The sequence below is a fragment of the Lepidochelys kempii genome, chromosome 7, assembly GCF_965140265.1.
Source record: "Lepidochelys kempii isolate rLepKem1 chromosome 7, rLepKem1.hap2, whole genome shotgun sequence".
NCBI lineage: Eukaryota > Metazoa > Chordata > Testudines > Cheloniidae > Lepidochelys > Lepidochelys kempii.
The window spans coordinates 14,419,636-14,434,493 of record NC_133262.1 but is presented as its reverse complement, the minus strand read 5'-3'; the positions used below and the strand labels follow the sequence as shown (position 1 = coordinate 14,434,493).

Below are 14,858 nucleotides of genomic sequence, written 5' to 3'. Positions count from 1 at the left end.
TTTATATTCACTTCAATCTAGCAGTAATCTGAGTAAATCATAATACTTTGCCACAATTCAACACAATGTATAGTGTGGCTAGCAACTGAAAATAGCAACAGGCTTTGCAACTCATAAAGTCTATTAGCAGAGCTTTGCAAATTTTTTTTTTCACATTTCCAGCCCTAGCTATGCTGTGCTCAAATGAGTGCTATTTTACCGTCAGTTTAATAAGCAACACGAGCCCAATCCACAGCTCTCTGAAGTCGCTGGCAGCCTTTCCATTGACTTCATTGGGCAGAAAAAATGTTTGAGGCCTTAACTTCATTGACAATTATAAATAAATAAATAAATATGGAAGTAACTGACAAATCTATGTTCTCAAAGAACAGAATTTTGGAAACCCTTCCAAATTGTATCCTGACTCATATACCCTGTGCAACCCAATTAATTTAATTAATTAAAGGGATTTACACTGACTAAACATCTAAACATAGGTAAAAAAGTAATTTGTATCTTAATTTCTTTGGTTTATTTTCTACTTAGAAATGGCACTTCACTTGTTTTAATAAAAAGAATAAACAATCAGAAAAAAAAGAAGTGATATCAGTTCCGGAGATTACATTGATTCAAGTAAGTATGGCAGATGAATGAGGCTGGAAAAAAGCCTCTGATTTTTTTCCCCTTGCACATGTAAAAACTGAGATTTTTTACAATTCAGAACTGGGTCTAACACATGTGAAAACAATCACCACAAAATATAATCAGGTCAGATTCCACCTTAGAATGCCATTGAAATGTTCATGTCTTTTACTGAGGCTTCTAGTATATCTAAATTTCAATGGTATGCCAGGTTTTAAAGTAAACTTTAGAAGAGCCAGGGAGATTAAATTCATAACTTTGCTAGACACTAAAAATCATGGACTGAATAGAGACACTGGAGTTATGTCTTATTACAATGATCTATAACTCATTAACAACTCCCCAGTTGGTCCTCCCGGGCCCTGCCCCAACCTTTCCCCCCTATGACTGGACAGATGTTAACGAGCCACTTCACCTTGAATGGTCCCTTGAAATATGTGTTAACTACTTATGCTAAATAATCTGTTCCATCTTGTATTTAGCTATGACAAAGGCTGTGAGTTTGTCATGGAGGTCTGGAAATCATGGATTTTGTGACTTTCCGTGACCTCTGCAGTGGCCACTGCCCCCGCCAGCAGCAGCAGGAGTTTGCGTTGGGGGCTTAGGGCTGGGGCATGGGACGGGGTGAGGGCTCTGGGTGGCGCTTTGGAAGTAGCGACTTCCCTCAGCTCCTAGGGGGAGCCGCGGTGAGGGGGCTCTGCATGCTGCCGCCGCCTGCACACACCACCTATGCAGCTCCCATTGTCCGCGGTTCCTGGCCAATGAGAGCTGCGGAGCCAGCACTTGCGGAGAAGGCAGCATGCAGAGCTGTGTGGCTGCATCTCCATTTAGGAGCTGAGGGATGTCGCCCCTTCCAGGAAGGCACAGAACCGGGTAGGGAGCCAGCCAGCCTTGCCAATGTGCCCCCCTCACTTCCCCAGCACCAATGCGGGTCCTGGGCCACCCACACTGTCTATCCCCCCCAGCACCAGCAGGGGTCCCAGCCCTCCTCAGCACCCCGAGGACAGTCCCCTTCCCAAGACTTACTCAGGGGTATATATTACAACTCATGTAAAGGCCACAGGCTGAGAATTTTTGTTTACTGCCTGTAACCTGTCCATGACTTTTACTAAAAATACCCATGTCTAAAACATAGCCTCTGAGTAGAAGAAGAGCTCTGTGTAAGCTTAAAAAGTTGTCTCTCTCACCAACAGAAGATGGTCCAATAAAAAATATTACTTCACCCCACCTCACCTTGTCTTCAGAAGAGCCAGTCATTTTAGATATTAAGAATGACTACAGTTTTTTTGAAAGAAAGTGCTCCAATAACAATCGTTCTCTTTGTAACAGGTACTTTCAAGAGACAATGTGATTAAAGCTCAGGTAGGGGAACTCACTTCACAGTCCATTATCTCTCAGTATACTGTAAAATCTCTGCTAACTATAACATTTGTCATTAACCATCAATGCAATCTCCCTCAATCCTATTTTACTTGTAGTCTTCTTTCAATTCTAACCTCGGACAGGTCACAGATTTTATTTATTTATTTTTGGACTTGCTATTGGATCTGGCTATTTTTCACTAAAGGAAAGATTAATAGAATTTTTGAGTAACAAGTGTGACAGGATAAAGCTGGCCCCTCATAGGTTTGAGATCATTTGCTCTGTGCTGTCTATAAAACAATCTAATGCAGAGGTGGGCAAACTACGGCCCGTGCGCCACATCCGGCCCGTGGGACTGTCCTACCCAGCCCTTGAGCTCCCGGCCGGGGAGGCTAGCCCCCAGCCCCTGCCCTGCTGTTCCCTCTCCCCCACAGCCTCCCCTCCCGCACAGCCTCAGCTCACTGCGCTGCCAGCGATCTGGGCAGCAGGGCTGCGAGCTCCTGCCAGGCAGCATGGCTGCAAGGGCCGCTGGCCTGCCCCAGTGCTCTAAACTGTGCAGCGGCGTGGCTTGCTCCAGCCAGGCAGCGCAGCTGCCAGTCCTGGTGCTCTGAGCGGCATGGTAAGGGGGCGGGGAGTGTGTGTGTGGGGGTGGGGTAAGGGGCAAGGGAACCCGGGGGGCAATCAGAGGATGGGGAACCGGGGGGGTTGGATAGGCGTGAGAGTCCCGGGGGGGTGCTGTCAGGGGTTGGGGTGTGGATAGGGGTCGGGGCAGTCAGGGGTCAGGGAGCGGGGGGGGTTGGATAGGGGTGCGGCCCTGGTGGGGCAGTTAGGGGTGGGGGTTCCCAGGAGGGGGCAGTCAGGGGACAAGGAGTGGGGGGTTGGATGGGTCTGGGGTTCTGAGTGAAGCAGTCAGGGGGTGAGAAGTGGGAGGAGGTGGATAGGGGGCAGGAGCCAGGCTGTTTGGGGAGGCACAGCCTTCCCTACCCAGCCCTCCATACAGTTTTGGAATGCTGATGTGGCCCTCGGGCCAAAAAGTTTGCCCACCCCCGATCTAATGCATATTTCAAGTGCTATGTTAGGGATCCAACAGGATAAACGTTTAGGTCCAAATTTTCAAAACTTGCTTTCAGTTTTGGGTGCTTCCACCTTTGGATGCCCACTTGGGGCCTAAATCCTCAAATGGTGTAAATCAGGGCAGCTAACTTGTCTTTATTGGCTTCCGTGGAGCTACCTCAATTTACAGCAGTTGAGAGTCTGGCAGCCAGAAACGGAGGCCTCTAGAATTTGAGGCCACTTTTGAAACGTGGGCACTACAGCATTCACAGATTATAGATGTAATTTATAAACACCAAGACAGCTCGGACAGACGAATGTTATAGATATTCCATTTTGCAGCATCTCTGGCTATACTTCTAAAGCACATATTTTAACAAACTGGTTAGCTTACATTGGCCCATGGTTACTTAACATATCGCTCTGTCAGGTACAAGAAAGACATTGATGGCAGTTATCCAATACATTTTGAGTAGCTACTTCTGTGATTGTCCCTTTAGACTGCATTTATATTAGGACATAACACTCCCTTGTGCATTGTTTTCTTGTTTCAATAGTAGCCTCTCTGTGTGATATAAATTGAAAACCATTTCCTGAATATCAAAGGGGGCCTACAAAAGTACTAGCTTTGAGATAGGGTGAACCGATTATTTACCAGCATCCTGCCACTGTTTTAAGTAATAACACAGTTATCTTATTTATAACCCTAAAGTAGAAACAAACTGGATATTAATCCTTACACCTCTGTTTCTTGTTCATTAAGGTTATAAAACAAACCTCTGTAATGTACTGCATATTAGTTCTATTCATCCAAAAAAGCTGATGGTGCTTAGAATGTCTTCCTACTCATCAGAGAATGTGCTTGAAAAGGTGCAGAGTTTGTACAGCCGATACCAGAAAGACTAGTAATGTGCCTATTACAGCTGTGTGTGAAATGATGATGTAAGCAAAGAAGAAAATGTGTATTTGGAAGCATTTGCATGAGCAGAAATTCAGGGGAGGAGTTTGCAAGTCATCTTTTACAGAACATACTCTCCTGCATCATAGCAAACACGATCACACGGGACCTAGCACAATGGGACTCCAATTCTGGATGAACATCAAAGTCCTACTGTAATACAAACAATAGCAATTAAAAAAAAAGATCAGGGCCCTACTCTGTTAAGTGTTGAGTACACCCAGAGATAGGAAGACACAGCTCCCTGTTCCACGGAGCTTACAGTGCAAGGAGGAGATCTGCTCTTTCAAAATTGTGTCAGATGCTACAGCTTCCCTCTCTCGCCCCCCCCCCCCCCCCGGCTTTGGCCCTGCACGTACCATGCTGGAGAGCTGTAAACCAGGCCGAGACCCATCTTCACAACACTGATGCTTTCCTATTGATTAAGGAACCAGTAAAGACCCTAACATGCTCCACTGCATTCGACAGACTGGCCCTACATCCCAATGGCATGTAATCAGTGTGGGCCTGGGAGTATTGGGACGGTAGATGTCAGCTTTGTGGAAGTGAATGTTGGGTTCCTGAGTTGTAGCTAGGCTGTATACAACTGTGCTTGGCTTAGAGATACTGCTGAGAGAGGGGAGCTGTTTCTGCATATGCTGCTGCTGCTGCTCAAGAATGCATTGATGCTGCAATAATGCAATTCTTCGGCCATGTGCAGAGATACCAGGGTTTGCTGTCTCTAACCTTCTGGTCTTTATTCTTAATTCATCTGAAGCCTAGTCCATGAAATTACCCTGTGAACAGCTTAGGCACTGAGTGATCAGCAAGAACATGGAAATGCTGAGGCCATTCAAATTGGATCATCTAAACTGTGCTCAGCTGTGAGATTGCCTTGGTCAGGCAGTCAGCATGTGAACAATGTAAGCGTCCATCTGGGTTTTTAAACAACTAAAGGACAAACTGTACAGAAAATGAAGTTTATTTTTAAGGGGCCTCACCTCACAGTGTTTTTTTGATGGTACAAAATGCACCATGTGTATCACAGTGACTGATTGCCTGATTATTGCTTGGAAACAGGCGTGACTGAATGTTTATAAACAGCTTTTTATTGGCTGTGGGTCAAAGACATTAGTCACCAAGGAAGGGATGTCTCTTGAGCTATAAGATAGGTGGATCAGCCTTCTGTTGGGCAATGGCTAGAGAAAGAAAGAAAACAGCTTCTGCAGTTTAGAAAATGCATGTGATGTTTTATTTCCTGGAGAAGTCTGTAGCTCAAAGAACATGTTTTGATTTTGTGAAAAAGTGGAGACTATGAGCAGGGGGCAGAGGTGCACTGGTTATGTGCATTGGTGCAGTGGTTATATGCACAGTCTAAATGCTGGCGCAAGAAATAAAAAATACAACACCCCGACATTTTCATAGAATTGCAAAGGTTTTAGCCGCACAATCCCATGAAAGTCAATGTGAATTGGGGGGAGGGGACTAAAAGCCAACCCATGACTGAAAAAGAATAGCACTAAGTGTTGTATCAGCTGTTCATCCCGATGAAACTAGATCTTGAATTGAGTTCATGACTAGATCACTAGGTGGGCTAGCTATGTATGTTGAGGGTCATACAGCTAGCTCTCCAAAGATTCTGCTTCTTTCACAAACCTTCCAAGGAAACTATGATGTACATCTTAATGAGATACATTAATCTTATGTGGACCATGAACTGTTATAAAATTTGGCCATTTGGGTAGCAGAGCTCCTGAGCCAATGGACACTCACAGGCCCAGGAAGTCTGGCAGACAATCACCTGAGTTCACCTCAGGCCCTTGCTCTGGACACAATTTACTCCTTAACACCTCCCTATTCACTCCACTCAGCTCTTTGCCCTTCCTCCTGACTGATCCCTACAGGATTAGGCTCCACTGGCCATCTATCTTGGAGTTGCATATGTACTGCATTCTCTCAGTCAGCGTTCAGTATAGCCAGGTCTCTAAAATGACTTGCTTCCCTCACCATCTGGTTGCTGAGGTGATCTGGGCAACTGTCTGCCAAACTTCCTGGGCCAGTAAATCCATCAGTTCATATTTGGTGGTGGGGTGGGATCTCAATGCCTGGGTGAAAAACATGGAGACTGAGAAGAACCGCCACAGAAAACAACTGAACAAAGGAAAAGAGATACGGAGGAACTGGAGAACTAGATTTCTGCCCCTTGCTGGCAGATCTGGGAAAAAAAAAAAGTTCAAGGTTGAGATTAACTCAGGCAATCATTTGCCAAACCTTTCTGGGCCAGTCAGAGAACCACCAGCTCACAAGGTCTTAATTTCCAGATTTTATTTTTTCATCCAATATAACGACTTCCAAGAGGTTTGATAATTAAATTACTGCTTATTAAAGGCACCATCTTTTCTAAGCAGCCAGAAATTACAGTTACCACCTTGGAACTGATTTCATTCAGATGTGCCAAAAGCTTCATTCAGTTTCATACGGTAATGTCAATAAATTAATTAGGGAGTTTTGTTGTTGTGCTTTTTATTTATATATTTATTTATTTTTGTCCTGAAAAATGCAGCGGCATTGGTGGCTTTCTGCAAATGTTTTCATTATTAATTGTTCTTGAAAGAATTACTTCATTGATCATTTAATCTTCAGAAAGCAAATGAATCCACTTCAGGGCAATAAGAGGCTACAACAATAAAAAATTTGAGCAGCAATTATAATTTGTTTCTTAGCAACTAATAGCAAAAATTATGGGATTTGGTCTATCACCAAATATTACAGGAATCATTACAGCTTTGGGAATATTGCGAAAATCCTTTATTGTATAATGCTGTGAGTAATTTTCGTTTTCAACTATCATAGTGAAATTATTTTGGGACTGGTAGGTCAAACCCCAAAAGCAGTCTCATTACAAGTGTATTATTATTGTTTTTGCTACTGCCATTGCATTGTGCTGTGCTGCACACTATCTGTTAAGTCACGCATAGTAATAATTTTCAAAGTAGCATTTCTAGAAAACAAATTCCTTTAATAAACTCTGTGGGGGGGGGGAGGGGAGAAATAGGTCTCTAGCTATTTCCTGCACTTAAAAAAACATCCTGTTGGTTAAAGCAAATTCAAATTTCTATAATGGATCTGAATGAAATCCAAAAGGATTTTAAAGAAAGGAACCACACTAGAGAATAGAGAAAATGCCCACAAAATTTGAGTGGATCCGTTAGATTAAATTGTCCGGGGAATTTACAGTTCAGCAGTTTCCATAAAGATATCAGACCTGTGACCCACATTTTCATCAAAACAAAAATCACACCAAAATATAGATTTTTCAAGAAACCCCTCCATCCCCCCATAAAATGTTACTAATTTTTTTTTTAGAAAATATATATGTTGTGTAGCAAATATTTAGCCAGCCCTAGGAACAACCTCTGTTTGGTGGATACGAGGGTCAACATTTTGGCTCCATCAGAAATGAAGTGCAGGTGCAAGTTTGAATACTTGCATCTCTAACTCCCTAGTTTGTGCTCACAATCAGGTGGTACAAAGTGCAAATACTCCTGTTGGTGCACACTGTTCAGTTGCTGGCAGAAGTGTTGCTGGCACAAATTGCATCCGCCACAGAGAGGCTGTGTGGCTGAACACATACCTTTGAATATCAAAATCAGTTCGGAGAGTTAAGTATGAATAATAAGAATACAAGCCAAACAACAGAAGCATATACATTTCTGTATTAAAGTTGTATCTAATTAGAGAATACACCCAAGAGATGTTAAAATGGAGGGTTAAAACTTCCATTAGAAATTATTTGGTTCATAGATATCAAAGATGGACCCTATTAGGTAATTTACTTCATCACCATGCCAGTGAAGAATTATTCTTTTAATTAAGCTTTGTCCATTTTAGTTTTAAAAGTTTCAAATGGGAGGGCTTCAACAGCTTTTCTACAGTCTAAACAATCTCACCCTTAAGAAGTATACGGTGATGGCTTCCCTTAATTCTCCATGATCCTGGTGATGTCAAGGAATTATGACGTGATTGGAATAACAGATACTTGGTGGGATAACTCACATGACTGGAGTACTGTCATGGATGGTTATAAACTGTTCAGGAAGGACAGGCAGGGCAGAAATGGTGGGGGAGTAGCACTGTATGTAAGGGAGCAGTATGACTGCTCAGAGCTCCGGTACGAAACTGCAGAAAAACCTGAGTGTCTCTGGATTAAGTTTAGAAGTGTGAGCAACAAGAGTGATGTAGTGGTGGGAGTCTGCTATAGACCACCGGACCAGGGGGATGGGGTGGACGAGGCTTTCTTCCGGCAACTCGCAGAAGCTTCTAGATCTCATGCCCTGGTTCTCATGGGTGACTTTAATCTTCCTGATATCTGCTGGGAGAGCAATACAGCGGTGCATAGACAATCCAGGAAGTCTTTGGAAAGCGGAGGGGACAATTTCCTGGCGCAAGTGCTAGAGGAGCCAACTGGGGGGGAGCTTTTCTTGACCTGCTGCTCACAAACAGGGAAGAGTTAGTGGGGGAAGCAAAAATGGACGAGAATCTGGGAGGCAGTGACCATGAGTTGGTTGAGTTCAGGATCCTGACACAGGGAAGAAAGGTAAGCAGCAGGATACGAACACTGGACTTCAGAAAAGCAGACTTTGACACCCTCAGGGAACTGATGGGCAAGATCACCTGGGAGAATAACATGAGGGGAAAAGGAGTCCAGGAGAGCTGGCTGTATTTTAAAGAATCCTTATTGAGGTTACAGGGATAAACCATCCCGATGAGTCGAAAGAATAGTAAATATGGCAGGCGACCAGCTTGGCTTAACGGTGAAATCCTAGCGGATCTTAAACATAAAAAAGAAGCTCACATGAAGTGGAAGATTGGACATATGACGAGGGAAGAGTATAAAAATATTGCTCGGGCATGTAGGAATGAAATCAGGAGGGCCAAATCGCACCTGGAGCTGCAGCTAGCAAGAGATGTCAAGAGTAACAAGAAGGGTTTCTTCAGGTATGTTGGCAACAAGAAGAAAGCCAAGGAAAGTGTGGGCCCCTTACTGAATGAGGGAGGCAACCTAGTGACAGAGGATGTGGAAAAAGCTAATGTGCTCAATGCTTTTTTTGTCTCTGTCTTCACTAACAAGGACAGCTCCCAGACTGCTGCGTTGGGCATGACAACATGGGGAGTAGATGGCCAGCCCTCTGTGGTGAAAGAGGTGCTTAGGGACTATTTAGAAAAGCTGGACGTGCACAAATCCATGGGGCCGGACGAGTTGCATCCGAGAGTGCTAAAGGAATTGGCAGCTGTGATTGCAGAGCCATTGGCCATTATCTTTGAAAACTCGTGGCGATCGGGGGAAGTCCCAGATGACTGGAAAAAGGCTAATGTAGTGCCAATCTTTAAAAAAGGGAAGAAGGAGGATCCTGGGAACTACAGGCCAGTCAGCCTCACCTCAGTCCCTGGAAAAATCATGGAGCAGGTCCTCAAAGAATCAATCCTGAAGCACTTACATGAGAGGAAAGTGATCAGGAACAGTCAGCATGGATTCACCAAGGGAAGGTCATGCCTGAGTAATCTAATCGCCTTCTATGATGAGATTACTGGTTCTGTGGATGAAGGGAAAGCAGTGGATGTATTGTTTCTTGACTTTAGCAAAGCTTTTGACACGGTCTCCCACAGTATTCTTGTCAGCAAGTTAAAGAAGTATGGGCTGGATGAATGCACTATAAGGTGGGTAGAAAGTTGGCTAGATTGTCGGGCTCAACGGGTAGTGATCAATGGCTCCATGTCTAGTTGGCAGCCGGTGTCAAGTGGAGTGCCCCAAGGGTCGGTTCTGGGGCCAGTTTTGTTCAATATCTTCATAAATGATCTGGAGGATGGTGTGGATTGCACCCTCAGCAAATTTGTGGATGATACTAAACTGGGAGGAGTGGTAGATATGCTGGAGGGCAGGGATAGGATACAGAGGGACCTAGACAAATTGGAGGATTGGGCCAAAAGAAATCTGATGAGGTTCAATAAGGATAAGTGCAGGGTCCTGCACTTAGGACGGAAGAACCCAATGCACAGCTACAGACTAGGGACTGAATGGCTAGGCAGCAGTTCTGCGGAAAAGGACCTAGGGGTGACAGTGCATGAGAAGCTCGATATGAGTCAGCAGTGTGCCCTTGTTGCGAAGAAGGCCAATGGCATTTTGGGATGTATAAGTAGGGGCATAGTGAGCAGATCAAGGGACGTGATCGTTCCCCTCTATTCGACATTGGTGAGGCCTCATCTGGAGTACTGTGTCCAGTTTTGGGCCCCACACTACAAGAAGGATGTGGATAAATTGGAGGGAGTCCAGCGAAGGGCAACAAAAATGATTAGGGGTCTGGAACACATGACTTATGAGGAGAGGCTGAGGGAACTGGGATTGTTTAGTCTGCAGAAGAGAAGAATGAGAGGGGATTTGATAGCTGCTTTCAACTACCTGAGAGGTGGTTCCAGAGAGGATGGTTCTAGACTATTCTCAGTGGTAGAAGAGGACAGGACAAGGAGTAATGGTCTCAAGTTGCAGTGGGGGAGGTTTAGGTTGGATATTAGGAAAAACTTCTTCACTAGGAGGGTGGTGAAACACTGGAATGCATTACCTAGGGAGGTGGTAGAATCTCCTTCCTTAGAAGTTTTTAAGGTCAGGCTTGACCAAGCCCTGGCTGGGATGATTTAATTGGGGATTGGTACTGCTTTGAGCAGGGGGTTGGACTAGATGACCTCCTGAGGTCCCTTCCAACCCTGATATTCTATGATTCTATGACCCAGGCTGGGGATAGCTAGGAGAGAAACAAATGTGTGTGGGAGATGGCTTGGGGGAAGATGAAGAATGATAGCATGGTAGATCCTCAAACCCAAAACATTAGAAGTGTGTAAGTGGAATATCCCTCCTCTAAATAACAAGGGTGACACCTATATTTTTGGTGCATCCACAACTAAATTTTCAAAATTAAATTATTACATACTAATTGGGACTGAAGGTTTTCCTTAGGCTCAAAAATCAGAAAGCAGACCAAAGAATCACTGTATTTGATTTTTTTAAAAATCTCATGATTTTTAACCCAATCTAATTATTGGGGGGTGTAGACCTGTGTTGCAGTGTCCCCAATTGTAAAATGGGGCTAATAATATCACTTGCCCCATGGATAAATTCTGATGATTAATTAGCTCATGTTTATGCAGTCCTTTGCAAAATATAAGTACTAAGGGGTAAATGCTGCCACAGGCAAACAACTCAGATAACTGGGCTGAGATCTATGAGGGAGGGAAACCTCCCCTCCAGGTGCTCCACAACCATTAAGGTAACCCTAACTCAGTAATGTAGCTTCATTGGCTGTTTGTCCCCAGCCCTTGCTGTGCAACTAATTTGGGGATTTATACAGGTTCCATCCCAGCTTCCTCCCCAGCCTGTCTCTCTTCACCTACAACCTTAACTTTCTGGAATGGCATGGAAGGAGCCACTGCAGCAATGGGCTCTGCCAAAATAGTCCCAGAAGTGATGATCCTGGCTTCTAAGCAGACCTTGCTTGGCTCTTCTGCAGGTAGAGTCCATCACACCAGTCCAGGAAGGGATAGGCTTTGACTCAATACTATATTTATTAATAAGTAAAGTCCCCAAACTTCCTACATTTTAGTGGTCAGACGTCCTGAGCGAATATAGTTCGTGGACCACTGTTGCACAGTATGTGATTTATATTGTTAGGAATGGAAACAAACCACCGTCTGTGTCTGTGGAAGAGCCCTTATGGGCTTGCACTGAAGCAGTATATGATGAGTGAGCAATAAAGACCGGATGCCATGCTTAGCATTACCTCATGTCATAGAATCATAGAATATCAGGGTTGGAAGGGACCTCAGGAGGTCATTTAGTCCAACCCCCTGCTCAAAGCAGGACCAATCCCCAATTAAATCATCCCAGCCAGGGCTTTGTCAAGCCTGACCTTAAAAACTTCTAAGGAAGGAGATTCCACCACCTCCCTAGGTAACGCATTCCAGTGCTTCACCTAATAGCCAACCTAAACCTTCCCCACTGCAACTTGAGACCATTACTCCTTGTTCTGTCATCTGCTACCACTGAGAACAGTCTAGAGCCATCCTCTTTGGAACCCCCTTTCAGGTAGTTGAAAGCAGCTATCAAATTCCCCCTCATTCTTCTCTTCCGCAGACTAAACATCCCCAGTTCCCTCAGCCTCTCCTCATAACTCATGTGTTCCAGTCCCCTAATCATTTTTGTTGCCCTCCGCTGGACTCTTTCCAATTTTTCCACATCCTTCTTGTAGTGTAGGGCCCAAAACTGGACACAGTACCCTAGATGAGGCCTCACCAATGTCGAATAGAGGGGAACGATCACGTCCCTCGATCTGCTAGCAATGCCCCTACTTATACATCCCAAAATGCCATTGGCCTTCTTGGCAACAAGGGCACACTGCTGACTCATATCCAGCTTCTCATGCACTGTCACCCCTAGGTCCTTTTCTGCAGAACTGCTGCCTAGCCATTCGGTCCCTAGTCTGTAGCGGTGCATTGGATTCTTCCGTCCTAAGTGCAGGACTCTGCACTTGTCCTTGTTGAACCTCATCAGATTTCTTTTCGCCCAATCCTCCAATTTGTCTAGGTCCCTCTGTATCCTACCCCTATCCTCCAGCGTATCTACCTCTCCTCCCAGTTTAGTGTCATCTGAAAACTTGCTGAGGGTGCAATCCACACCATCCTCCAGATTATTTATGAAGATATTGAACAAAACTGGCCCCAGGACCGACCCTTGGGGCACTCCACTTGATACCGGCTGCCAACTAGACATGCAGCCATTGATCACTACCCGTTGAGCCCGACAATCTAGCCAGCTTTCTATCCACCTTATAGTGCATTCATCCAGCCCATACTTCTTTAACTTGCTGGCAAGAATACTGTGGGAGACCGTGTCAAAAGCTTTGCTAAAGTCAAGGAACAACACGTCCACTGCTTTCCCTTCATCCACAGAACCAGTCATCTCGTCATAGAAGGCAATTAGATTAGTCAGGCATGACTTGCCCTTGGTGAATCCATGCTGACTGTTCTTGATCACTTTCCTCTCCTCTAAGTGCTTCAGAATTGATTCCTTGAGGACCTGCTCCATGATTTTTCCAGGGACTGAGGTGAGGCTGACTGGCCTGTAGTCCCCAGGATCCTTCTTCTTCCCTTTTTTAAAGATTGGCACTACATTAGCCTTTTTCCAGTCGTCTGGGACTTCCCCCGATCGCCATGAGTTTTCAAAGATAATGGCCAATGGCTCTGCAATCACAGCTGCCAACTCCTTTAGCACTCTCGGATGCAACGCATCCGGCCTCATGGACTTGTGCACGTCCAGCTTTTCTAAATAGTCCCGAACCACTTCTTTTTCCACAGAGGGCTGGTCAACTCCTCCCCATGCTGTGCTGCCCAGTGCAGTAGTGTAGGAGCTGACCTTCTTCGTGAAGACAGAGGCAAGAAAAGCATTGAGTACATTAGCTTTTCCACATCCTCTGTCACTAGGTTGCCTCCCTCATTCAGTAAGGGGCCCACACTTTCCTTGACTTTCTTCTTGTTGCTAACATACCTGAAGAAACCCTTCTGGTTACTCTTAACATCTCTTGCTAGCTGCAACTCCAGGTGTGATTTGGCCTTCCTGATTTCACTCCTGCATGCCCGAGCAACATTTGTATATCATCCCTGGTCATTTGTCCAATCTTCCACTTCTTGCAAGCTTCTTTTTTGAATTTAAGATCAGCAAGGATTTCACTGTGAAGCCAGGCTGGTCGCCTGCCATATTTACTATTCTTTGTACACATCGGGATGGTTTGTTCCTATAACCTCAATAAGGATTCTTTAAAATACAGCCAGCTCTCCTGGACTCCTTTCCCCCTCATGTTATTCTCCCAATGTCAAAAAAGTTATAATGAAAAGTAGAAAAAAATCTGAAGAGGATAAGGAAAGTGAGCAGACAATGAGTTCTGTACTAAATATTTAGAAGATGAGAACTATTTCAGCTTAGAAAAGAAAACAATAAGAGGTAGCCTACCATAACGTTAAAAAACAATGAATGCTATTGAGACGATGAGCAAGGCATTACTATTTTTTCTCTCTCATAATACTAGAAAAAGGGGATGCCCAAATAAATTAAAGACAACAGATTTAAAACTGTGGAAAACCTGTAGCATTCACTGCCGGGAGACTGAGGCAATTAACTTAGTAGTGTTTTTAAAAGGATTAAATTTTTATAGGAAAAATAGGTCTGACTCTGACCTCATTTAACTCTGCCGATTTACACCAGTATAAATGAAGTCAGAATCAATTCCAGTAAGAGCATCTATATTAACAACAGACAGTATAAATATGCACTCAGGAGATAAGCCCTCTTGATCCAGGGAACATTTCTCGGTTAACTGACAGGGGTTATGAAGAAATATCCCCAGTGTGCACAATGGACACCTTCTCCAGTGAACTGTGGGGACTCCAAAGATCTGAGGGGAATCCTAGCCTCAAGTCAGTATATCTCAGGTCAGCTGCCTGGGGAACATGTTCCTCTGTATGCTATCCTGGCCCTGTCACTCCCTGAGCTGCACATCTCACTTCCTAACAGTGTTCCATTCACTCTGTTCCTCAGTTTCTGCACATCAGGGTGGAAGAAGCATTACAGTCTGACAGGAAATCTGTGCTTTTCCAAAGAAAACAAACTGCCTAGGATAGCTTTACGTGGCTCATAGTACAACAGAAATTAGAGAAAAGACTCGTTAGATCCAAAGACCCATCCCATCCATCACCTCGAGGCCAATACAAGATTGTTCCCTGCTGTACGACTAGGATTTTGTCCAGTCTTGTTTCAGCTATCCACAGCAAGAAAGCCTCCTGA

The 14,858-nt window shown here is 44.5% G+C and overlaps 1 protein-coding gene across 9 annotated transcripts in view; it reads right to left on the bottom strand.

Moving 5' to 3' along the window:
* LOC140914094 (contactin-4) overlaps positions 1–14,858 on the bottom strand; it is a 659,738-nt gene that overhangs the window by 203,954 nt on the left and 440,926 nt on the right. The window lies entirely within an intron of this gene.